The sequence below is a fragment of the Schistocerca cancellata genome, chromosome 6 (assembly GCF_023864275.1).
Source record: "Schistocerca cancellata isolate TAMUIC-IGC-003103 chromosome 6, iqSchCanc2.1, whole genome shotgun sequence".
Taxonomy (NCBI): Eukaryota; Metazoa; Arthropoda; class Insecta; order Orthoptera; family Acrididae; genus Schistocerca; species Schistocerca cancellata.
This window is the reverse complement of record NC_064631.1, coordinates 72,510,050-72,536,774: the sequence shown is the minus strand read 5'-3', so window position 1 is coordinate 72,536,774 and position 26,725 is coordinate 72,510,050. Positions and strand designations below refer to the sequence as shown.

Here is a 26,725-nt window from a genome sequence, read left to right as displayed (position 1 = left end):
TGAAGGTTCGAGAACATACCTTCACCGAGGAGTCAAGCAGTATATTGCTCCCTCTTACGTATACGTATACCATGAGGATAAAATCAGAGAGATTAGAGCCCACACAGAGGCATACCGAAATCTTTCTTTCCACGAACAATACGAGACAGGAATAGAAGGGAGAACCGATAGAGGTACTCAAAGTACCCTCCGCCACGCACCGTCAGGTGGTTTGCGGAGTATGGATGTAGATGCAGATGTAATTGTAGATGTAGATGTTGGAGAAGCGTCACTGACACAGGTACGTAAGTAATGTTATTAACCCATATTTTATGCAATTTTTAGTATTTTAAGCAGTTTTACACATTGTACTCAATCATTGTACCCAATCAGTGTCAACGCGGTGTCAACATCGCCTCGCATCGAGACAAAATGTCACGTCACATGCGTCACGTCACGTCCAGACGTCACATCACAGTTGCGCACCGTGTTGTAGCACGTCGTGATGCGTTGCGTAGAAGTCGTGAATTCGAGGACAATGCAGCATGTTGCCGATTTATTTATCATTGCTAAGATGCCACTCGATTACTAGTGTTGGACGTCATAGTGTTGGAAATGAAACATTCGTATAAATAGTGACGTGATAGAGAATTCTACAAGCGCTACTAATTTCTAGCCAGAGATGCTTTATGGAAGATAAATACCACACAGCAGTAGGTAATGCACCACTACACGACAAGGTTATGGGACGTCACAGTAACATTTTGATGCTTCCAAGCAAAGTTTGTGTATGTGTGTAGCACAGCGCTACAAAGTACACCTCTATAGACGTCAGAAACGAGAGTGAATTTGCACACAGGGAATCCGTCGCTCAGACTCGGTTGTGTTGGCGTGTAGCCCAGAAAGCCGATGTTAGCGCACACTGCACAACAACTGCCGAAAAAGTTTCGGTATAGTCCTCTCCAGTCTGTGGCCAGGCACTGGAGCTATATCAGCCGTGGCCGAGGGATATCCTCCACACAACAGCAAGCAGATCCCGACATGTCGATGAAAAAATGTAAGTCTGGCACAGACATAGATAACGGGGAACTCGCCCCAGAATTCGCATATCGAACGAGTGTGGCGAGATCCTGGTAGGGTATGTCACTCATCGTGTGATTGTGACCACCAGGTCGCGAATAACAGAGCTCCGCATGTTTTCCTGACATTACACCTGACCATCTCACCAGACGAAGTAGAGAGTTTTGCACAACGTATGTGTAGTTTTCTCCACACTGGCGTCTGGCACAGATGGTGCTCAATGATTCAGTGAGAGGGTATCCCAGCACAGAAAAGCCTGTCGTAACTCGCCGGCGCCCTTGCAGATAAACGTTGCTAACAGTTGAAGCGCCAAGCACTGTCTTCCCTGCTCCACCATCCTTTCCCTCTAGACCACCTAGGCGAACCAGTCGCAACTCACAGACACTTACAAGCTCACCAGAGGAAATAGACTTACGTGGTTATAAGGTTGTAGCAGTATGAGGTTCGTAGCAGTAAGGTTGTAGCAGTGAATCCCTTGTCGTTGTAAAACACTCCTTATTAACCGGAAGACTTCTACAAAGCACCAATAACGTAATGCTGGACTCGTTGCTGGTAGGATAAATGCACTTACTAGTATTATGTGAACTCAAATTGGCCAAACATCTTTTTCGTGAAAAACAGTACTGAGGACGGATATAGATAGGCAACATAACGTAGGGGAAAAGTACAGTTAGATGCTCTCCTCCCTGTAGGTCTACTTCTTATTAGGGGCCTTACTGTGTGTGCGTCTTGACAAGAGAGATACTGAATTCACATGATCCCCCTATAGGCAATAAGCAGCACAGAGTCCGGATAAGCATTTAATAAAATATAGTAAATCTGTGTCTAATTTGGGAGTAGAAGTATTCTTGAGATAATTACAGCCCGCGTCTATTAAACCAAAGTGTTAAGTGTCTCAGACGGTAAGTCAAAAATCGTATTTTGTCATAACACGCCACACAATTCCTAAACAACTTATGTATGTGATAGATAACTATTGATTCGGAGACCAATCGTAGGTAATACCATATTGGCATCTGCGTTATGCAGTGGAATCGTAAAAGATCTGGAAGGGCGATGTTTCCACCAGTCATAGCTGTGAGAGCGTAAGAAATCTAGTTTCACAGACATCATTCTGTAGGAAGTAAAATGGGCAGGTTAGATGGTTTCAATCATCCGGCAGTTTAATTCTGAATTACAGTGTCATATTTATTGTAAGTAGCTTTGTTTCTTTGTGTAATCGACCATCACGTTAAAACTATAGGCATACAGCGAATAACTTCATACATCATCACAGATCATGACTGTCTTTCTCTCAAATACAGTTTCGAGGTATTACATTCTGTCACTTGCCGAATAATCTGTTAAAACTAGTCTTTAACAACACGTAAATATCCAGAAAAAATTAAGCACTTATGTATTTGAATTTTAGGGGCCATGAAAGGCGTTGTAATCAACGCCATCTAAGCTAGTATATCTTACTCAATAGACAACTTATAAGATGATCTTAAGATTGCTTACATGATAATTTTAATACACTATATGATCAAAAGTATCTGGACACCTAGCTGAAAATGATTTATTTTTGAATACCTCCTCAGAATGAGTTTACTAGGCTGTTCTGCAGTTAGTATCTGATAGGCGTCTCGTCTGGTTCCAGGCAGAGCTATCTGAATACAGTTATGTTTGATATTAAAAAGAATGTGTACAAGGTGAAGTGACTGTTAAATGTGCTGGACAGCCACTGTTGGTAATTCTTCTATTAAATTTCCAGTCAATGAAGTCTCATGTCATCTCCACAGTTTGAACATTGTGCTGATGCATAGCTCCACCACTCTTTCGTGAACATGTACAAGACCTGGTCAACTCATACCAACACAGGGACCTGGGATTTGTATCTGGCTTTAAAAAGTAGACCTGCACTCATGAAGGAACCAAATGATGTCCATCAGAATTGCGCTACTCCCGCCAAGCCAACGTCGGGAGTACTTGGGTAAAGTGCAGAATCTGTAAGTCTGGGTAGGTGTTTACATATGGTGCTTGCCGGAGGATGTCTAAGGCCCATGTCAGGTTACTGTTGACACCTGTCTAGACTGCTTGTGGCAGTCTGATAGAATTGTAACTGCTGTGCGACATATGCCATTGGTAACAACAGTTCCTAGGCATTCCAAAGTACCAATGAGCCATAAATGTGCTATGTATTCTTCCAATAGCCTGACACCTATACACTTCAACAACCAACTTGTCCACATTTATATGGCTGCTAGGCGCCGTTCCATATTTGTGGATCCAATCTAAAGCCACATGCATGTTATCATCAGCCGCCAGCACCAGGCCATCAGTATATGCTTTACACTTACATGTGTATCATCACAAATTCAGTCTTGCCGATCAGTGACGACAGCCACAGAGTAATAGATCAAGGGCTGTCACATATTATATCATAGACAGGGGACACCATTGTCTGTCGTATCTCGATACAATGAGGGATTTCGTCATACACCCTTTCAGGAGGACTATGGGGAAATGATGGTGGAGTGACGACGTCATGATAGTAATAAATGGCCATGGAAACCGCTTGTGCATCAAGACTTAGATTCACTCCATTGAAAGCTTGATCAAAACCTACCGACAATAGTGCTGAATGGCGGCGGCACGTCGTTGCTAGGGCGATCATATCGTGATAGTCACCAAGCACCTTCTGGATGTTGTTATTAATTCCTGGCAGACACCAGTCACTTCATCCTCAGTCATCTACTTCGTCAGCAGTGCTTCCATCTCTAGTTCAATGGTGCCGAAAATCATATCTGTAACCTCGATATCCACTGCAGCATCAAATTGACAGTAATGTTCTACAAAGTCATTGCCTATTTCTTGTTGCGACGTTAGGTGTGTGCCATCATTCAGTGCATGTATCAGGGCTCTTCATCGTCTTTTGCTTTTTTGATGATATTATACATTAATGGGTGTTCTCCTGTAAGCTAGTTTAGTGTCCATGCCTGCAGCAATGCACCTCCGAGGTGGCATGATGGGTTTAATATCGGCCTTAGTTCGTTGTATCCCGACTTGCCACTCTGGAGAAAGTGCTTGGTCAGTGCACTCCTATAGCACTGTGAAACAGAAGTCCATCGTATGACGTCGTCACACTGCCTGCTCACGGCCGTATGTCAGCATTTCACAGCATAGCACCAGTTTGGCAAACCATGCGTTAATGTAGGGTCTCGGGATACGCCGTAAGGTGTCGTTTGCAATATTTCCAAGTAAGGACTGTCTCTGAGGTCAGCGACATTCAATTTCGAAGGACCGCAACTCCGGCACGCCCGCTGCTGCTGGAGGGACGTCATACATTAAATGGCTTATGGTAGACGTAGGCTACAGGCTACAGTTCCGCATTGGAGACCTCTGTGTTAACATTGTGTGTAACAAACTCTGATCAGCCAGAGCATCCCGACTAGTGACTTGCAATCGATATAAGCCCGTAAGGGCCATAGCAGCGTCACCTGGCCGGAATGACTGCTAGTCAGACACACGCATGTTGCATGTAGCATTGGTGAGTGTGCTGTTCACGTGTGGAATGGGGAATGTGCGCAATCTATGTGAGTCTGGCCGAGGGCACATGTGACAGCTTGGAGTCGCAGCACGAATATTTAGGAAACTGCACGACTTGTCGGGTGTACGAGAAGTGCTGTGGTGAGTTTCTTCAACACGTGGTGGAAACAGGGTGAAACCATGTCCAGACGTCGTGTGATTGGGTGGTCACCACTCATTACAGTTGTCTTATGTCGTAGACTATGCCGACTGGTAAAACAAGACAGGCAGCGAATTGTGGTGGAATTAACATCAGATTTTAATGCTACGCACAGTACAAGTGAGTCTGAACACTCCTAACGGTGGGCCTCTGGAGGACGGCCCATGTATATACCAATGTTGACAACACGTCAGCAACTCTGACTGAAATGGGCACACGACCATCGGCATTGGAAGTTGGCGCAGTGACAGAGCATTGTATGGTCTGATGAACCCCGATACCTTTCTTACCACGCCTATGCTAGTGCAAGAATGCTTCATCTCCCAGGTGAGCAGTTCATTGACACCTGTACTGCAGGATGGAGACAAGCTGGTGGTGGTTCTATTATGGTCTGTCGAACATTCACGTCTGAGGCACCATGATGGCTTATGAGTGTCACAAACTGATTGCAGACCATGTGCACGATTTCATGATGATTATGCCTTCTGACGGCTATGGCATTTTTCAACAAGATTATGCGCCATGCGACAAGGCCAGGAGAGTGATAGATTGTTTCGAACAACACAGTGGCGAGTTTCAGTTGATGTGTCGGCCTTTCAACTCCCTAGATCTGAAGTCAATAGAACACATCTAGAATGTGAACCACTATGTCATAATTCATCAGCCCCTCCCCGGAATTTACAACAATCAAGTGCCTTGTGTGTGCAGACGTTGTGCCAACTCCCTCCAGCGACCTACCAAAGTCTCACTGCCTCCACACCACGACACATCGCTGTTGTTATCCGTGTCAAAGGTAGACATACAGGTTATTAGGTAGGTATTCATAGTGATGTGGCTGACCAGTGTACACTCCGTCGAGACGACTATCGGAATCACTCGTTACATGGGTGTATCAGGGATCGAGGAAATGGGCATGCTCCCACATGTCAAAAAATGCATATTCAGTGTCAAAATTCGTAGTTCTGGGCACGGGGTGCATCGAGAAAAGTATTTTTTCGGTGCAAGTACACAATTAAAATCGCCGCCTAGGATAAAATAGTCGTGTCATCGTTGTAACAGCGAGGCAATTTCTTCCGTGAAGAAGCGGGAACGCTCTACCGTTCCGTCGGTACTCGACAATACATAGATATAGCGGATGGTAGAAGAAATCCCCTACAGTGATGTGTTCCGTAAGAAGTTTTGTGATGCTCCTGCCAGTTTTGATGGCACGTAATACTTAGGCTTTATACCTGCACATGATGGGATTTTCGTCGATGTACACTTCTTGTAGGACGACGATGTCTATGTTCGCCGTTTATAGCACAAATTTAAGTAAATACATCCTTCTTTGCGTTGATATTGAGAGAGGCAAGCCAATATGCTTGTCTTCGTCCCTATGTTCTTATCTCTATCGCACATGGCAGCTTATGTCATCTGAATTTGTATGGGCACATTGTTTGGCTCTGTCGTGTCTGCCGGCGTTGGTTATGGTGCTAACTTAAAGGGGCGCCACCCTACCGTATTGCCTGTTGCAACCATCAGCGGACCACCTTCACAGTTAGCCCAGTCTGCTTGGGACAAGTTTGCCGTCGTCTCGGTCTTGACAACCCCATCTCTCTGTGTCGTCTTTTCTAGTACCATAGATTGGTAATGGATTGACGGTAGCTCTGCGTTATCGAGCTCTTCAAGGCTATTCTACTGCCGATACCGTGGTGTTCTGTTTTGTATGCCGCCTGAAAGACGGCGCGTGGGTCTGCTCCTGAAAACTGAAAGGTTGGCCGAATGAAGGAATTGTGTAGGAGCAGGAAAAGGTAATACACGTAGATACTGCAAGAAAGTAAAACTGGTTTATTGGTGCATGAATATATACAGGACATACATAACTTTGTAAAGATGAGCCGTCGTAATTTAATATATATATTATTGTTACTATTATTATTTTTTGATTGTTGCCGACTTACGTGGTGGGCCTTAATAAAAGTGATATTCCATTTGAATTTTGATTTTTACGGTTAAATGCTTTCCTGAAGTTCTCCTTTTTAACAATATTAATTTCAAATTATTCGTTACGTTAATGAATGTTAGACTCGTTGAATCTTAAAACATGAGCATATAAGTTGTACAATGTATTAAACTTTTCATATTAATTTCCTCGGCTAGTCAGTTCCCCTTAAAGCATAAGATCTTTAGTTATTAGTTACAATTGCGGCCCACACACGCGCGAGAGTTTTCTTACCTCCGTTAACCATTGTATTGTAGTCAGAGTGCTGGCTCTGGGTCTCGGCTATGGTACTGAAAATAAGAATCTTAAAGCTAAGTATTTTCTGCAACGTCGGGTGGCTGTGGAGAAAAATTAATATTATGCTAATAGCGGGCGAGTTTTCAGCTTCCGCTAATTTTTTCATAAGTTAATATCGCCACGTAATGGCGTCGTTGGCTGCATCGGCCGCTGCAATTGTTGAGCTGTAAATTACTTGAATGCAGGTTAATTCAAGGAAGGCGGACATGAAATCGGGATCACCTCTTACAAATTAAAAGTGCACAATAATATTAAATCAGTATATTATATGCTTAACTCATACAAATATGCTTACATTTGTCAGCACACGCAAGATGTCCGTCGACACACAAGAAAAACAAGAGAAGAAGTAATGAAGACGACTAAAAAATTAACAAAAGAGTGTATCTTGTCATAAATTATTTCTTTGCATTTGAAACTTGGACAGAGAAATTCTTATGTTACGGCTACATGAAAAAAAATCTCTTACAAATTATGAATGTCTTCTTTATAAATATTGTCTTTTCGTAATATGGCACTGGGGACGCTATAAAGGCTATTCTACTGCCGATACCGTGGTGTTCTGTTTTGTATGCCGCCTGAAAGACGGCGCGTGGGTCTGCTCCTGAAAACTGAAAGGTTGGCCGAATGAAGGAATTGTGTAGGAGCAGGAAAAGGTAATACACGTAGATACTGCAAGAAAGTAAAACTGGTTTATTGGTGCATGAATATATACAGGACATACATAACTTTGTAAAGATGAGCAAGCATTAAATCCCTCGTATGTAGAGCAAAGCTGAAGCGAAGTCTCCCGGCCGTCTGCTCTTCATGAAATGGGCAGAATCTGCAGGGGAGCTCATATATCTGGACAGCGCCTGCTAGAGGGCGCTATCGTCGGTGTCGCTCGTAGTGCCAGCTTAAGAATCTATACCTACGCCGTGGCATCGTGGATATCGATACCACATTCTGGATGTAACGTCTCGGTTTCCTGTGTTATGTAGCCCGCGTCTTGGCCCATTGTTGATGGTCGCCTTTCGTATGTAGCTTCTTTAGTCACGTTGTGGCTTAGAGCTCTTCTATTCCCGAATCGTCGCAGCACATCTTCATTGGTTACTCGACCAACCTACGCTGTAAAGCTAATCAAACTGGTACACCTGCGTAAAATCGCGTAGGACCTCCGCGAACGTGCAGAAGTGCCACAACACGAAGTGGCATAAGGACGACTACTGTTTGAAGTGGTACTGCAGGGAACTGACACCATGAATCCTGCTAGACTGTCCACTCTTAAGCAATTTTGGACGTGTGGGGTGTCGCATTGTACTGCTGGAATTGCCCAAATTAGTCGGAATGCACAATGCACATGAATGGATGCAAGTGATCAGACAGGATGTTTACTTACGTGTCACGAATCACAGTCGTATCTAGACGTACCAGGCGTCCCATATCATTCTAACTGCACACGCCCACACCGATACAGAGCCCCCACCAGCTTGAACAGTGCCCTGCTGACATGCTGGGTCCAGTGATTCATGAGGTTGTCTCGATACTCGTAGACGTCCATCCGCTTGATACAATTTCAAACGAGACTCGTCCAATCCCGCAACATGTTTCCTGTCATCAACAGTCCAAAGTCGGTGTTCACGGGCCCAGGAGAGGTGTAAAGTTTTGTGTAGTGAAGTCATCAAGGGTACACGGGTGGGCCTTTGCCTCTGAAAGCCCATATCGAAGATGTTTCGTTGAATGGTTCGTGCGCTGACACTTGTTGATGGCGCAGCACTGAAATCTGGGAAGGGCGCTAATGACCTTAGTAGTTGACGCCCTAAACACAAAAAAACCATTGAACGATTCTCTTCAGTCGTCGTTGGTCCCATTGTTGAGGGTCCTTTTCCAATTCCGTGGTGTCGGAGGTTTGATGTTTTACCGCATTACTGATATTCACGGTACACTCATGAAATGGTCATACGGGAAATTTGCCACTTCATCCCTACCTTGGAGATGCTGTGTCCCATCGCCCGTGCGCCGACTATAACAATACATTTAGACATCCTTAAAACTTGATAACCTGCGATTGTGGCAGCAGTAACTCATCCAACAACTGGGTCAGACACTTGTTGTCTTATATAAGCATTGCCGACTGCAGCGCCGTATTTTGCTTGTTTACGTATCTCTGTAATTGAATATACAAAAAATGGTTCAAATGGCTCTGAGCACTATGGGACCCAACATCTTAGGTCATAAGTCCCCTAGAACTTAGAACTACTTAAACCTAACTAACCTAAGGACAGCACACACACCCATGCCCGAGGCAGGATTCGAACCTGCGACCGTAGCAGTCCCGCGGTTCCGGACTGCAGCGCCAGAACCGCTAAACCACCGCGGCATCCCAGCTATTGTGCTGCTTCATTGTATATTCTCGTCAGCACCTTATTGCCACATTTCAAAAGCCTGTTTCTGTTAGTGCCGCAGTTTTTATGATTTTAGTTCACTTACATATAACACTAATCGTCAAACAAATACACTCAGCACACTTCCTAACATTTAAATTTATATTCGGTGGTAAAACATTTTTCGATTAAAAATGCGTTTCTTGCTGTTGCCTGTATGCTGCTGGTGTTTTCTTCACTTCATCTGTCATCAGTTACACACACTCTAAGCCAAAAAAAAAAAAGACGCATCTCAAAGGAGTTATGAAAATTGACAGGAAATTCATATTCATATGCGTATCGACAGAAAATTCGTAATCGTAAACTTTGGTGGCCGATGGATGAATATGTGACGCTGCAGCGCAGTTTCAACGGGCAACTGGAAAGGATATTAAACACGGGACATACGATACCAAGGCGTAAAATGTTTCCAAATTTCATAGCATGTACTCAGTTAGACAATAACGATGCCTCGCAGACAGGCGCATGAAAAATATACGCAGACGTCAACATTTGAGAGAGGACGTGTAGTTGGGTTCAAAGAAGCCGGTTGGAGTAATCTCTGAATCCTTCAACATTTGAATAACAGCGATGCCACTATTCGACGATGTTGGGAGGAATGGGTGAACCATGGCCGAACATGGCGTCAAGAAGGAGGCGGTTGGCCTATGGAGACAACACAACGTGAGGACTGAGCAATCGTCAGAGCGGCCCTCAGAGCCCCGGATTCATCATTGTCATCGCTCCGATGGCCAACTGATGCTTCAGTGATCACAATGACCGTTACTAGGCGGCTCACAGAGGGGGGGCTGAGTTCACAGCGCCCCTTGCGCCGACCTCCATTGACCTCTGTACACCAACGATCGCGACTGCAGTGGTGTCGGGCCAATCGGCCTGGACTCTCACTAACTGGAGTAGAACTGTCATCAGTGATGAGTCCTCCTTCGAAATAGGCCCCAAAGACCAGCGAACACATGTCTAGATCTCATACGAGCGTTGACGTACCGACGTCCACGTCCCCCGCCATGTGGCCCAACAACCAGGAGTTCTGCCGTTTTATTCCATACCAGGACTCCTTTGGTTGTCACCTGAGCCATCCTTACGGCACAGCGGACGTCGGCGTCATTCTATGCCTCGTTTTGTTGCCCTCAATGATCACTCATCCTGGGCTTACATCTCAGCAAAATAATACCTGCCCGCACTCGGCGACAGTTTCTACTGCATGCCTTCGTGCTGCTTGCCAAACCTTATCATGGCGAGTAGCGTCGCTGGATCTCTTCCCTATTGAGAACGTTTGGAGTATTATGGGTAGGGCCCTCCATCAGATAATATTATGGCGATCTAACGCGCTAACTGGACGGAATTTTGCACGATATCCCTCAGGAAGAATGCTCCCTCAATTAATGCCCTACAAATAAGTGCTTGCTTGCATAAGTGCCAGAAGTGGATCAATGCGTTATTGTCTAGCCCAATTAGTGAAACTCTTTCTCTAGAATAAATCTCGCAATTTTTCTGAAATTGTAATCAGCTTTCTGGCTCGTCATCACTTCTATCGATTTGCTTAACATTTGCACAATTCTTCGTCGTGCATCGTTTATTTATTTTATTGTCTTAAACTGTATTTCTGAGAAAACAGTAACCAAGTCTAATACTTTAAGTGTCTCAGTTTAACATCTTAGTACCCATGTTCACTTTTAGTTACCTTCATCTTGTAACCTATTTCCTAGGCACTATGCATTTCGTTCAAGTGATCTTCCTAATGTGCACCGCCGTCTCTGACAGAGTGACAATGTTATCGCAAGCTTTAAAGGTTTTCTTTCTTGACCCCATCCTTAATTCACATTGCGAATTATCTTTGGTTTCCTTTATTTCTTCATCCATAAGTCGGTTGAATAACATGGGCAAGGGTAGATTACAAACATGTCACACTTCAGCCGATGCCTGTAATTCGTGTTCTCTCACTTTTACAAGTAAAGTCTGATTTCTGTCCAAGCTGTACACACCGTTTCGCTCCCTGTATTTTATGTAACTTCAGAATAACTTTTTGTAGTCAATACTGCCAAAATATTATTCCATTATTTTGCTAAAAAATTGAAATTAAGAGTAAACAACTTCTCAATTAAAGGTTTACTCTTTTTTTCTTCATGTTATAATTTTTACACCCTTTCTACATTTTCCATTGGCGAACATGGCGACTGCATAGAGATGAAAAAATGACCAAACGACTTCTAGTATTTTCTGGAAGCTGAACACAGAATATGAACATTACTAGTCTTTAACACTAGCTATTCGACCATGGAACTAATAAAAACAGTTTCAAAAATTAACAAACGTTATTTATTTCTTGACCTAGTAAAGACTCAAAGAAAGCCATTACTTTACGTTTTGGAAATACAAATTCCTTTACACCAAAGAAATGTGTGCGTATGACAACGACTTCTCGCACAGGAGAAGCGTCTTCATCCTCCACCATCTCCCTCACATCGGCTAACCAATCTTCTTCTGGCATCAGTTCGTCAATCCACCATAGATCTGTATCTGAATAATCCATCTCGTCAGGGATAACCTCGAAGAGGTCCAGTTCCTCTGCTAGGTCAGCGTCGATGTCCAGTACATATTCCTCGAAATCAGCTTCCAGCAAGTCCATTTCCGATCGCCATCTAAAAACAAAATTGAATTGTTTTGGAGGAAATTATATGGAAAACTATTCTAAAATATATTACCCTTAAACAGTGTCATTCTTGTGTGAAGAGATTTATCAAACTAATAAAAATTTATGATTGTGGCGTGGCATGTTCTGTTAAGGAGTACGTATAACAAACCAACTTATCAAAAGCATTATCAGTACCAAGCTGACACATTTCCAAAACACATTATTTGATGATCTTACACTAAGCGTTTGCAGACTACAAGTAAACGGTGCGACACACAGGTATATAGTACACCATATCGCAAGTGTGAATTTGTCATGTACTACTTACACGGCCACAAGCGACATTGAACATATGTTAAAACGATGCTTCAGTACAATTTAACGAAGTACGTCGGTCTCTTATGCTGGTAGTTAACTACTACTAAAGTGATTAGCTGCATGTGTATCGTGACATTTCTAGCATATCTCGTGGACTGCATGTTGCTACCCTATACAATCGTGCTCGCCACATTCAAAATTACATGACGTCTGCTAAGGGGACTGAAATCGGTCGTGTTTTAATTTGCTATCATCACCAAGCGGACAGATGTTGCTGGGTGTCACACTACAATGTCAGAGTCAGCTACGGACTGCTTCTACGTCAGTCACGTCACCAGTGAGACGACCAGCCCCACCCACCCTCTACCTCTTTGCTGTGTCCACCCTGAGTACTGTGGTTGGCGATCTTATCTGTATCTCCCCTCTTTGCAAGCACTGACGAGCTACCGTAAACCATTATACGTAACATATATAACGAAAAGAACTTATCTTCTATTATTCAGAAAGATTTGTTACTTACATTTCAGTAGAGAGTATGAGCTGCCATAAAAGCCTGAAATAGAAAAGAGAAGAACATGCATTTTAATTACGATTGACGAAGGGTAAGTAGTTAGATTTGCTAACAATAAGCAATACTAAGAGCTCAAAGGAGCGAAAGGTTTTACGAAACATGTATTTCGGAGTGAATGTAAGAACATCGAGACGCGAGAGCAATTGGTGCCTGTATGCCTCGCCAGTCACACATTTCGCCTGCGACAAAAACGCGAGACTGACGCAGCGATTCCGGCCTACAGCGTTTAGAGTGACGAGTGTGCGAGGATGCGAGAGCTGGCGGCGACTTACCAGCACAGAATCGCGAATGCGACGTCGTCGAGCGCAGTGATAAGCACGAGAACAAGCATCTTGTCCGACTGCTTAGCACCAAATTAGTGTTTCCGCGGTTACCGCGGCTGTAGCTCCATTGTCGATACAGGAGACATGTTAGTCTCACCACTCACGAGTGTCGCGTGAAAAAACTGCTCAACGAATCACTGTTTTTATTCACACATTTATTTGGCCGCTGCGTGTTAACAAATCATATTTAATGGTTGTTGCACTGACCGACATAGTTTACATTGCAATTTTATAATAGTTTAAAGATTGTTCTTCATGTATCCCTAAGCGCGGCATAAGCTGAAAGTGCTGAGACTTGATTTAAAAACGTTAGTTCTGATAGAAACTACGCAGATGTTCCGAGGTTCCTCTTTCGGTTTTCTTTAGGTATCCACGCAGCGCGTTCCAAAAATGTCGGTAGGATGACGTGCTCCGCCATGCCTACCTGCTAGAGCATTATCGTAATAGACGTGGGAAGACAAATTCCTGCAGTGACTAAAAAAGTATCAAGCATTTTCCGCTTATCAAGTGGTCGAGGCCGGAAAGTTCGTCTCTGACACACAATACGAAAATTCTATACTTTTTAAGTTGTACAACTGTGACGCGTAACATCTGGTCCCAACTGATGGAAAGTATTTTAGATGTTTGAAGTTTGAATCTTCTAGCTTGAGAGATACATGGTTTATAGATGCAGGACGATGTACTATTCTATAGAGTTGTTTCTTTGCCATTGCAGCGACTATCACATTTCTTTCCATTCCAGTAATGTCTGCTATTTCAAGGCAGAGACATCGTCAGTGGTATTAAAGTAAGGAATCGGTGACTTCCTGTCACACACGACTTTTCCACTTGACCTATTGTGCCCTTTGATTCAAACTATTCGTGGACGTCTATATTGTAGAGAAATGTCGCTTTCACTATGGGGTCCATTCCTTATCTTCTAGTACATCTACAGTGCTTCTAGTATCAGTCACAATAAAGACGGTGTCTCAGTTCTCTGTCTCGCTTAGTAAATAGTTCAAGGCTTAGTAAATAGTTCAAGTACGTAATATCCATCGATAACTGGACGACGACTGTATAATGCCACAGTAAAGCGTAAATAAAACCAAAACCTCCACACCTGAGATGCTGCCCTTACTATGACAAGTAACCGTCCAACTTCGATTGCTATGCATTCAAGATGTAGGCGCCTCGTCAGTTCTCAGTCAACAAACGGCGCCAGCAATTTAGCCGAACTCTACGCTGAACTGTGAAATGACGTGGCTGACCCGTTGGTGTTGTTATAGTCCAGCACTTCCTTGTGAAGACTAGGACTGGACAGTTAACAACAGCTTGACTACGAATGGTTTTGTTCTCTCAGACAAAGAGACTGCCTAATCTACAATTCAGTCATGGAAGTGTCACCCTCAGATTAATCGAGTAACTATAAGTGAACATATAACAGGCACACGTTTGTACATTCAGAAACATGCTTAATGTCGTTACAATATATCCTGCATTCACCTTATTCAAAAGGGGACTCAACGCAGATCCGTGTGAGTGGCTGTTATATACCAACTGCTCAAAAATGGCTCTGAGCACTATGGGACTTAACATCTTAGGTCATCAGTCCCCTAGAATTTAGAACTACTTAAACCTAACTAACCTAAGGACATGGTTCAAAATGGCTCTGAGCACTATGGGACTCAACATCTGTGGTCATAAGTCCCCTAGAACTTAGAACTACTTAAACCTAACTAACCTAAGGACATCACACACATCCATGCCCGAGGCAGGATTCGAACCTGCGACCGTAGCTGACCCGCGGTTCCGGACTGAAGTGCCTAGAACCGCACGGCCACCGCGGCCGGCTATACCAACTGCGGTGAGTGTAAGGTTTTGTCAGAAATTCTGGTGTATAAGCATGATTTTGAAGAAAATAGTTAAGCTTGTCGGTAATAAGGCCTGGAATAACAATCACATTTATTTCCACGCCGTGTTCGACTTCAGAGATGCCGCGAGCCGCGACCGTTACGAAATCATTCGGTGTCGTGGGCTTCCCGACCTTGGGCTTTGCGACCTGTTACGTCAACGTGGTGTTTCCGAGGTGTCCGAGAGTGCGTGGATGCCCTTCCTGTTTACACCACGAACCCCCCAGGACGGAATCAGTGTACCCCAGTTGTTTGCGTCGAGTGTAAGCCATGAAACAGTGCAAATGTTTGAAATGTCTGCGACTCGTGTAACAGAGGCGGGTCGTGGAGAGCGACCTGGTATTCATCTAGTGGGATATGGAAAACAGCCTAAAAACTACATCCAGGCTGGCCGGCATACTGGCCCTCGTCGTTAATCTGCCACTTGGATTCGATCCGGGGCAAGCGCGCCCACCCGAGTCCAGGAAGCAGCGCATTAGCGCTCTCGGCTAACCTGGTGCGTCAACATTACTGGATAAAATGATTAAACTTATCATCTTATTTTATCCATTTTAAATGCTCACTCAATTATTTTTATAATAAAGCCATGATTTCAACATCCTCTTATGTCACCCAATTCGTTATTGCAATATCTTTTTACCTTTTGTGTAAATCTATCTATCTTTTTTTTTTCTAAAGGGACTGGGCAATGAAATTGTTCTTTAATTTCAAATGTAGCATTTACTGCTTCCTCCTTCATACGTTCAGATGTTTTTGATTTATTGGGGAGTTTACTTACGTACTGTACGCCAAAGTTCGACATAGTTCGTGGTTCTGTCCTGCTGGTTAAAAACATTCAACATTTCAATTGGTATACTAGCATGTTCCTTGTAGTGATTGATATGTAGTCAGTTAACTTCATTACCGTTTCTTCACTGGGCATTTTGTCCATTATTAATAACCACAGCAGCATGGAGTATGTTTTTCGACTTTTTTCTGGGAGCAAAAAAGATCAAACAGGAAATCCCTTTGTCTCTTTTGTGATTTCGATGTTAACGTGAAAATTGTATAGATGATTCTCCCACCCCCCTCCCCCCTCTCACGCAAGAACAGTTCCCTTTTCTCAGAGAATTTTCCCCGCTTCTACGCAATGGAACACCGGGATTATTACGTCAAAAACGGTGCCATCGTGAATTTTCAAAAAACTGTTACCTCCAGTCAGTTTGAAAACGTCTTCGCTCAGTTGAATCTGCGAACTAGTGCCAAGGTTTTTGGTCGTCCGACAGCATCCCTTCTTGCTTTACACAATCAAGTCTTGCTGTGGTCATACTTTGGGCTACATGCGTCGAAATTAAAACTTTATCTGTCAAATCTTGAAATCCCTCCTTAAAAAATTTGGGAAACAAGCACTGTGTTTCCCTCGTGGACTCTTTTCCGCCACTTACACATACCTGTCTTAAAATGCAAATGTGCTTTGTGAGATGGGCAAGAACGTCGCTGCTCACTCATGATTCTGCCATCTGCAATTTTTAAACGGTCTTGGCACTCACCCCATTTGGAATTCATGCACAAGCAGTTCGTATAAGCATCACATTTTCTGTGTACCCGATAGCGGTAACTAACCTCCAGAAGGCATACCTACGTTTTTTTCGTAATTATTACCGGCCCTATATAGAATTCAAATAGCTTAGCCCTATGGAAGTATACGGGAACAAGGGCTGTCGGCGAGGGCACTGCCACACTGACGGTGACAACACTTCCGTAGCTGGTGAACAACTGGTGCAAATCAACAGGTGGCTCTGGTCGGAAAACCCACGGTACAAAATTGCTTGGCCGCAAGTCCCACACTACCTGCGACACATACAAAAGGGTCGAAACCACCACAGTCTGGAAGAGTAACCTACAGTTCACGAGCCTTTGTGTAAACGTTACTTTCGTGGTCGTTCTGTTTGCATGCAGCTCGTGAGGAGAACACGGCGTTGAAAACAATAACATTCACCTCAAGTAGAGAAGACGTTACGATTTTTCTTTACTGCAGCGTTCATTAACCTGGTGGTTATTTTGTTAATAACATGTGTAAAGTTCAGAATTCATATAAACTAGACTCTGAATAAGTGGGAGATTAATGTTTGTGAATGAATCAACTCGGAAACTTACTGAAAAAGTTTTACCAACTATTTTACCTAAAACGTCTTTACCAGCTCCGAAAGTGAGACGACTTGCTAATTTACAAGCAAAAAACAATCTAAAGGCAGTCAGCGTTGAATTCAGTATCGTATACATTCAACGGTGTTCATTAAGTTTATTTCTAAAACTCCGTAACCATTTTCGGGATTCAACTGCAATTACACTCACTTTCAGAAGAAACTGAACACCGTGAACGACTCGAGTTACGACGCTGATGTTCACAGGACATGTAGAATAGTATGTTCCGCAGAAATGAGTAGAATTTGATCCATGTCGGCCTGCAGCTTCAAGGTCGACATCGATATCGCGGCGCAACACCACCTACCAGTAAAATTTGCCTGCGTCTCTCGTTGTCGCTACAAACCGAAGGTAATGGATCAGTGTTACTTGAGGCGAGCTGCCGGACACCTCGCAGATGTATGCTCGAACTGTAAAGTCAAATCAGTGAGTTTGAAAGAGGGCGCATTATTGGCATGAAAGACGGTGATGCGTCCATCCAAGACATTGCTGGTCGTGTGGGATGAAGTGTTTCGGCAGTGCAGCTGGTCTGTGCAGAATGGTTCACGGAAGACCGTAGAACACGACGAGACGGGTCAGGTCGCACCAGAACAGACCACAGGCCCCGATGGGATTCACGCCTCATCCAAATGGCATTGCGGGACAGATCTGCTCTAGCGCAACGGTGGAAGAGTGTAACACATCGTACACTATCAGACCGTCGCCGTTTATTAAGGCATGGGTTACATGCTCGTCGTCCACTTCTCTGCCTACCTATCACGAATGCGGAGAAGCATGAAAGACGGCAATACCATCAGGTAGTGTGTTCGGTCGAATCCAGGTTCTGTTTTTTTGATAATGATGGCCGCATTTTGGTTCACTGCAGGCAGTGGGAGCAGCATCACAGTGACCGCATTCACACAAGACAATCAGCGCCTGCTCAACGCGTTGTGGTGTGGGGTACTTTGGGTACAGCCACAAATCACAGCTGGTGCGTGTCCAGGGCACTGTGACCAGTGTGATCTACGCCAATGGCGTCCTGCAAACCATTGCCGTACCCTTTCTGCACAACATCCCATACCCCATGTTTCAGCAAGACAGTGCACGATCACATGCTGCTGCATGATCAAACGTCTTCTTAGTGTCGCAGAATGTTCCTCCTTTTTTGCTGTGGCCCACAAGATCGCTAGACTTCACGCCAATCGTAAATGTGTGGGGTATGGTGAAACGACAGGTGCCATGCTGCGACCAACGCCAACGACAAGAGATGAACTTTAGAACCAGGTGAATGTAGCATAAATGACTATACTATAGGACGCCATTCGCAACTTATACGCGTTGTTGCGTCATGTGTAGGACAAGTTGTCAGGTCCTACGGTGGACACATGCTGAACTGAGGTGACTCAATTGCTAATCATCTCTACAGAACATACTAATGTACATATCATGGGACTATGAACGTCCTATCTCTAGTCGTTGAAGATGTGCTGTTTGTTCTGAACATGAGTGTATAAATTGTAGGTAGCCATTCTAGGAGACGAATTAAACCAAGAGCTCATTAATCTTATGTCCTATGAATAAATGCTGCCACAAAATGCCAGCACATTTTGGGCAGCTCGGAAACGCGTTGATGTTGGTAAAGTTTTTTGTAAGAAATGACGAGAAACCTAAAATTGGTGGGAAAGGTGGAATTTAATTAAAGACATTTTAAAAACAAGTGTTCTAAAAAAATTAGGCAAAATTAAAGACACCTTTTAATTCTTTTGCAAATGTGTCAGTCTTTTTATGCTTTTTATTGTGAGTGATTGGTTATTGGAGCAGATGATGAGTGTGTCTTGAATATTTATTTGCATTCGCATGTTTGGTGCTTAATTTGTAAATTATTCATAATGACAGCTCACCCCTGAGAGACAGAGAGAGAGAGGGAGTCTGCGCTCTTATATATGTGCATAACATCGAATGTCACACAGCATATTTGATTCGTAAGTAAAAAACGCCTTCTCTTGCTGCATTGTATTTTATGTTCACAGACGCGTTTCACCTTTTTTCATTTTAAGGTACGCCATTGGAATCTATAATGATGCAGTTATGGTATACTTTTGTTTTGATACCACGCAAAACAATGAGGCGTGCAAGCCACTTCCATGAAAAACATGAACACACCATATCACCATAGCCTCCGAATTTTACTGTTGGCACTACACACGCTGGCAGACGAGGTTTACGAAGCATTCTTCATACCCACACCCTGCCATCGGATCGCCACATTGTGTATCGTGATTCGTGTCACCACACAAGGTTTTTCCACTGTTCAATCGTTCAATATTGATACTCCTTACACCAAGCGAGGCGTCGTTCGGCATTTCCCGGGAGACGTGTGGCTTATGAGCAGCCGCTCGACCATAAAATCCAAGATTTCTCACCTTCCGCCAAACTGTCATAGTACTTGCAGTGGATATTGATGCAGTTTGGAATTCCTGTGTGATAGTCTGGATAGATATTATCTATTATACATTACGACCCTCTTCAACTACGGATTGCTCTTGGAGGCAATATGTTAGTCTTATTCTGCCGTCAACACCCATAACATAATTACGCCATTTCGCGTGTTGGGTTACAGCATAGACAGCCATCACCTCCTGCCACTGAGGCCGGTGGCATTGTTCGCATCGGCAACGGCGGCAGCATTGAACCTAATGTGGGACGATTCACCTTTTAGTTGCTACCCCAGATCATTCGACGATGGATCCACACCGAATAACAACGTGGAATTACTGCACATACAGACCCATCCCAAGAATTATCCCAGATTTTACATAGGCGGATCCGCCCTGAACAGTATCCCCACGTGCACCGAAATCTGGAATCAGCCTGAACAGTATTATCTTACGTACCATATTCCGGATCCAGCATTAGAAATATGAAGCACCTATTGCAGGCAGACGCATTTTTACTGTGATGCCCCATAATCTAGTAACGTAGTGGTTGTTTATCTGCTGCGGTGTGGTATTTGTTTTATTTACAGTATTTTTGGTTAGAAATCGGTAGTGCTTACACAGTTCTCTGTGGCGTCACTAGCTCTACCAATATGTCTCTTTCTAACACTATGACGTCAGACAGACTAGTAATGGAATGGTTGTCTATCAGTGATACATACCATGCTGCATTCTGACTGACTGATAATATCAGACGTCTGCACAACGGAACACGACGTGCCTGGAAAGTAGATATCGTTTGGTGTCGTTGGACCCTTAACTGATAATGCAAGTTAAGGGGGAGAATCACGATGTTATGCAAATCGTACCCAAGTGGGTTTGTAATGAATGTGCACAAGTTGTGTAGCACACTCTTATAATGACCCTGATATAAAGCCAATGTTAGGGTGCGTAGCTTCTCGTATAATTTATTCCTTAAATAATAAGGAAAGTCAGCATTGGCCGTAATTTTGTTGATTCATTAACTGTAAAATCGATTTTCGATCACAGAATGATTATCTTCAGCCTCCAGAAATGATGATGGAGAAAGGATTCTGGTGAGAGTGACAGTTTAACAGATAAGTGCCATCCTAAAATTTTACAACTACATTTTTTAAAATGGAGCACAGACTTGTTCATGAATTTGTACAAGGGACATTCATGTATTTTAATGTAAACCAAACATTGTACAGATGTTGGCATCAACCTAGTACAAACGAGACTGCATGGAAACTAGTGTACTTCCTGCCATGAGAAGGGAGAGAAAAGGGAACAGGTGAAATGCGTAAAAACGATAAACATCAGGCTAACTGGATGCAATACCATGATATCACGTGAGTAGGCAAAGCGGCTCTTCAAATGTCACTGCTGAGAGACCTGACCTCGAATGTTTTGTGGCTGATAAACCAGCTCAAACCTTACACGCCAGAGCTGCGATATTAGCGACAGTACGGCGCAAAGTGTCATGCTGATGACGGCTGCTTCTCATGGTTGGCTGCACTGCATGGAGATGGACCCCGCCTTGAACACCAATCAAAGCACAAGCACAAAAAAGAACTAAGTGTTTGTCCAGGTGGCTGGACAAGTGAAAACTACGAATGAAATTACTCTGCAGCAGTGGCAGTAATGTACATGGCAGCGAGGAACCAGCTCCTAAATTCTCCCCACTAATTCCCAACAGTGAATGACTGTTGTGGAATGCTCTCGATTACTCTAGAATGTTGTGGAATGTTCTCGAGTGCACTCGAATGCTCTGCAAGATACTCGAAATTTCTAGAGGTCGAAACTTCCCAGCCCTTATATCTTCAGAAGCACGCCCTTCAGGATGTAAAGCTGTAGGGCTGTAGTAATGACTGACGAAGGTCATATTTTCCCTCTTGTGTCATATCTGTGGACATTACTACTCTTCCCAAACTTCGAAGAATTATTGATGACCTGTGTCTTCAGTGAATACAGATTCTGTCGGCTTAAAATACATAACTCTTTGAAGAGAAACCTACAATGGAATTGTGGGTGAATGTCGCACATTATTTTCTCTGTTTCTTTTTTTTATATCCTGAGCTCCTTCTACCCAGCTGACGGGTTACAATAGATAATTATACCATAACATACTACTGAATGAAAATGCGGAAAATACATTTAGTGGTTGATCTGTTTATTTTCAACTTGATATTGCCTCACGAACAAAATTTGCATAAATCGTCTGTTGGCAAAGGTCAAAAAGGTGCTTCCTGCTTTTCAGACTTTACATCCAAAAATTCGCCCTATTGTGCCTTGTTTTGCTGAGTCCTGATCATATCACACATTAATTAGTGGTGATAATCTATTTATTACATAAAATTCTGTTCATGTGTCTGTGTATGATTTTTGCGATATTAAGGGAGACCTCGTCTGCAGAGAATTAGCTGCTGCAGCCTGACACCCTCCAAACACATTGGCAAACACTCTTAGAGAGCGTGAGTGTTGTTTGCGTACAGCTTCTCTTTTAACATGTCTCACAGAGAAGAACCACATGGATCCAAAGCCGTAGAACGACTATTCCAGCCGACCAACCCCTCATCGAAACCTTCCCTTGGTGTTGTGTCGTAGACACGTTGGGAGTATTAGCTCCAACATTCCCCTGCGTGAAATACCCGTTGGTCTTTTCGTTTGTGTTAGTTCTCCCAATAAAGATCGCTGTAAATTGTTGAGACATCTACCCGAAGTTAAGGATTGATGGAAGAATATCATACTGCGCTAATCGCACATCACATTCCGGTTTTCACGTCAATAACAGGCTGCTGCCATAACTGATGGGAACTACAGCGAGTTCCTTCTGCGTATTCACGTTTCCTGTTAACTGCGGGTGTGTTGCGTCAGAATAAAAGAGCCTTTCATTACATTCGTCGTCATATGCACACACTGCAGCAGCCAGTTGCACTACTGATGTCCAACAACAGTGTCTGAAGTAGTTGCACTACCGTTACTTTGAAACTTTTCTCTGTGAGTTTTTCCGCAGCTCTGTGAGCTGTTGCTTCGGACACAGCAGTCAGGAGTGTTAAATGGCACAACAACTGTCTCGGTCTTCTATCCAAGGCCGCACTTAACTTCAAATGGTTCAAATGGCTCTGAGCACTATGGGACTAAACATCTGAGCTCATCACTCTCCTAGAACTTACAACTACTTAAACCTAATTATCCTAAGGACATCACACGCAGCCATTCCCGACGCAGGATTCGAACCTGCTGTAACAACAACGACTCTGTCCTATTGTACATGTAATTTTTTTTCTTCTGGTTTTTCGATAAACTTGTGTAATTAATGTTCTGATTTCATTTCTTTTTTTGTTTCATGTCATTGTGTTAAGATAACTGTAAACAAGTTTCAATGTGAATATTAATGCTTATGTCAAATGTCAAGCAATATTGTGATAGAATTGAAATGTAACAAATGTTGAAACTGTTGTAAGATGTTTAAAATTGTAACTGTGCGTCTGGTCCATACGTAGGCAATGTGTTAGAATACGTAGAATGCAAAATTTCGGGTGAATACCCTGTCTGTAAGGGAGCGGTAAAAGGTGGATGGCAGGCGAGCGCGGGAAAATGCGCACGAGCACTGCACGGCATAACGGGCTCAGCAGTGGTAGTTGGAGCTGGGCATTGGTCTGAGCCACACGTTCTGGATCGAGGAGACTCTCCTGGAGGACGTAGTTTCATTGAGCCTCGGGTATGCCGTTCCAACGCCCGTACAGCATGGCAAAATTCCATAGGCACTAACCGGAAAAGTATTGCGACGCTAAGGAGAAGTAAAGTGCCGATACATCAAGAGCCATAGCTGTGGTTGTATGTGTGCTCTGTGCCTCGCCATCTCGCCGCCCGCCAACCGCCGCATCGAATCAAGCAGGTTGAAACTTTTAGTACTGTATTCGTATGGACCAGTGCTAATTTTGTTCCATACTGTTCAATAACAACTTAAATTTTACCAGAACTTTCCTATCATTTAATTATCCTCACAACTAACCTAGATAGGGTCCTCTCCAAATGTTGTGCAATCCGAGTGTCCCGAGATGAAAAATTAAAGTTTGTGTTAATAAAAATTACCTGCAGACCTAACTATGTTAGAATGGTGTTCAAAGAATTGTTTTGTTAATGAACCAGTAAATGAATAACGAAGGTCTGACAAAGTTGGAAGATAACTTTAATATTGATTTAGTAATGGAGTTTAATTATTTCGAGACAGATATAAAGGTATTTAAATGAGTAGGAAATAAGATAAAAAGAGTGGTAACTCATATATTGGAAATCTTGAACGCCTGATAATTTCAGTAATCAATTTTTTTAGTATAGTGAACATAACAGTTTCAGGGTCCCCCCCTCCCCCTTTTATTCATTTGAATTCTGAAGTGTTTTAAATTGAATTGACCAGCAAAGTTAAAGTCAATATAAAAGCCAAAATTTATCAGTGTTTTATCTTTATCTAAATTGACATTTTGTTTGTGGCTCGAAATTACTATTTCTAGGGTAACGTATGCCCGATTTTAATCAGATCAATAGACAGTACGAAGTTTTGTAGTAAACATTGTAGTGTAGTGTTATGTATTTATGGTTTTTCCCTATCAGTACAGAAAGGGAAACTATCAGTTCAATAGATTTTCTAGTTCTAAAATTTACCATATTATGCAGTGTTACTACTTGTTGCTTTGCACGAATATCTGCCAACTTGTACAGGGAAGAAACTCAGTTAATGCCTAATTAGGCTGGCGACCGTATTATTAACAAATTGGTAGCATCTCCCGTGTTGTTTTTGTCCGTACTGACGTGTAGTTGCATTTCGAACTTGCTTGACGTATCATTGTTATTACAGAATGGGTGTAAGTCTGATTTGCCTCCATTCAGGTACACGCGGTATACAAAAATCCTTTCTCATAAGGTGAAGCGCGTCAACTTACCATAGTATAGGCTTCAAGGAGTATCGTGTGCCACGCGCCCAGCGTTACACTGCGATCGTAGCAGTCGCGCGGTTCCGCACTGAAGCGCCTAGAACCGCTGGGTTACCGCTGCCGGACCGCACTTAACTCGCCCATTTTATTCTCGCTTAAAACCCTTGTTACTGTGGACCTCTGTTTGCAAATTATGACAACTACTGAGCTTACTGAGAGGTTAAAAGTGCGTGCCGAACCAGGATTGGAACATGGGCAGTTTGCTGTGTCAAAATTCCTCCAGGCTGTGGCTAAACAATGTCTCCACAATACCCTCTCTTCCAGCACTGCTAGTCCTGCAAGGTATGCAGGAGATTTTCAAAGTCTGGTAGGTATAAGATGAACTACTGGCGGAAGTAAAGATGTGAGGGCGGGTCGTGAGTCTTGCTTGTATAGTTCAGTCAGTGTTAATGCCTATGTGGTGGTCTGGTTGTGGGGGCGACAAATAGTCCTTTGTTTTCTACGAGTGCGTCGCATGTTACTGATCCTGAGTCCTAACTTTACCCAGCGGTGGAATATTTTCCTGCAACAAAGACTCCAGTGGTTCTTTGGAGAAGGGGCTGGACTTTGGCAATATCTATATTTAAATGCTCATCGCTCGCGCACTGAGTTTTGGCAATACTTGCAGACCGCACATGTGGAGGTTGCGCGCAGTACCCGTTATTATCTTAACAGCGTTCTTACCACGTCTCTACTTGGTTGGCGTGTTCCCGGCGCAGCAGGTGCTCCAGGTGACCTCCTATTCGGAATGAAGCATGACGCGGCTACCCCTTTGATTCGGCCCACCTGCCAACGAGCATCACCTTGTGGGATTTCGAGGGTTCGGGATGGGTGCACTAGATTTCACTGTTTTCCCTTTGCCTAGATGTGCACAAAAAATGAAGTAAATGTAATAAGTAAATTAATATGAGCAGTATGAGGGCGCAACATGGCGATGGGAAGAGGGAGGCATCGTGGCCAGGCCTCGGGATTGGACCGCTGCCCACCTTGTCTGCTCCACCCTGTAGCTGACTGTGGCCCTAACAAATCGACAATACGAAAATAAATAAATATAATAAAATAAGAAAAAAAAGTCAGTAGAGCACTTATCCGCGAAAGGCAAATATTTCGATTCCGAGTTCCTGTCTGGCACACAGTTTTAATCCGTCAGGAAGTTTCAAATCATCACGCACTCCGCTGTAGAGCGAAAAATTCATTCTATAACAATCATGACATTGAGAAACGTTTCTTAGCGATGACCAGCTGACATATATTTGGAACGCCTTATAGAGTGATATGCGAAGTGAAAAATTAAATTATCCTGTTCTTATAGACGACTAAATGACTTTTCAACGACAGAAGATTCTCTTTGGTGCAGAACACGTTTAAGCTTTGGTGAAGCCTAACTCTCGTGACTCACTTTGCTACTCTGCCCGATAGCTCAAGATTCACCGTGCAGTGTTGTGAACTTCCAGGGGCGAAGGTATTAAAACGACCGCTGCTCAGCAGCACAAAAATCCCCGTATTCTGCGTAATAACACTCCGTAATCTCTTGTCAGACCCACAAAAGACGTATGTCACTAAATTCGTATCAGAGTGATCTACTGTTCTGGCAAAAAGAAAAATATTATACTTCCAGTTTTTAAATTACGTTAAAGTAAGTTAATGCCTATATCTCGATGATAATTGAAATTTCGAAAATACGTTCGACTTTGCTCCATAAGCCTTCACTATAGATGGAGACGATCTACTAATATCTACAACGAGGCAAAAGTTAAACAGGTGTGTATTTAATACACATAGCTGAGACACTGGTAACGCAGCAGTTTTGATAGTGGTTGTGTTAGATGTCAAGACAGAGTAGCCATCTTTCTATTCCCAAAATCTCATAGTCCTGTTGTAGCGCAAAATGTACACAGAAGAAAATAAAT

The 26,725-nt window shown here is 43.3% G+C and overlaps 1 protein-coding gene across 1 annotated transcript in view; it reads left to right on the top strand.

The window, feature by feature from the left end:
* The window catches only part of LOC126191387 (coiled-coil domain-containing protein 112-like), a 270,959-nt gene that overhangs the window by 83,509 nt on the left and 160,725 nt on the right, over positions 1–26,725 (top strand). The window lies entirely within an intron of this gene.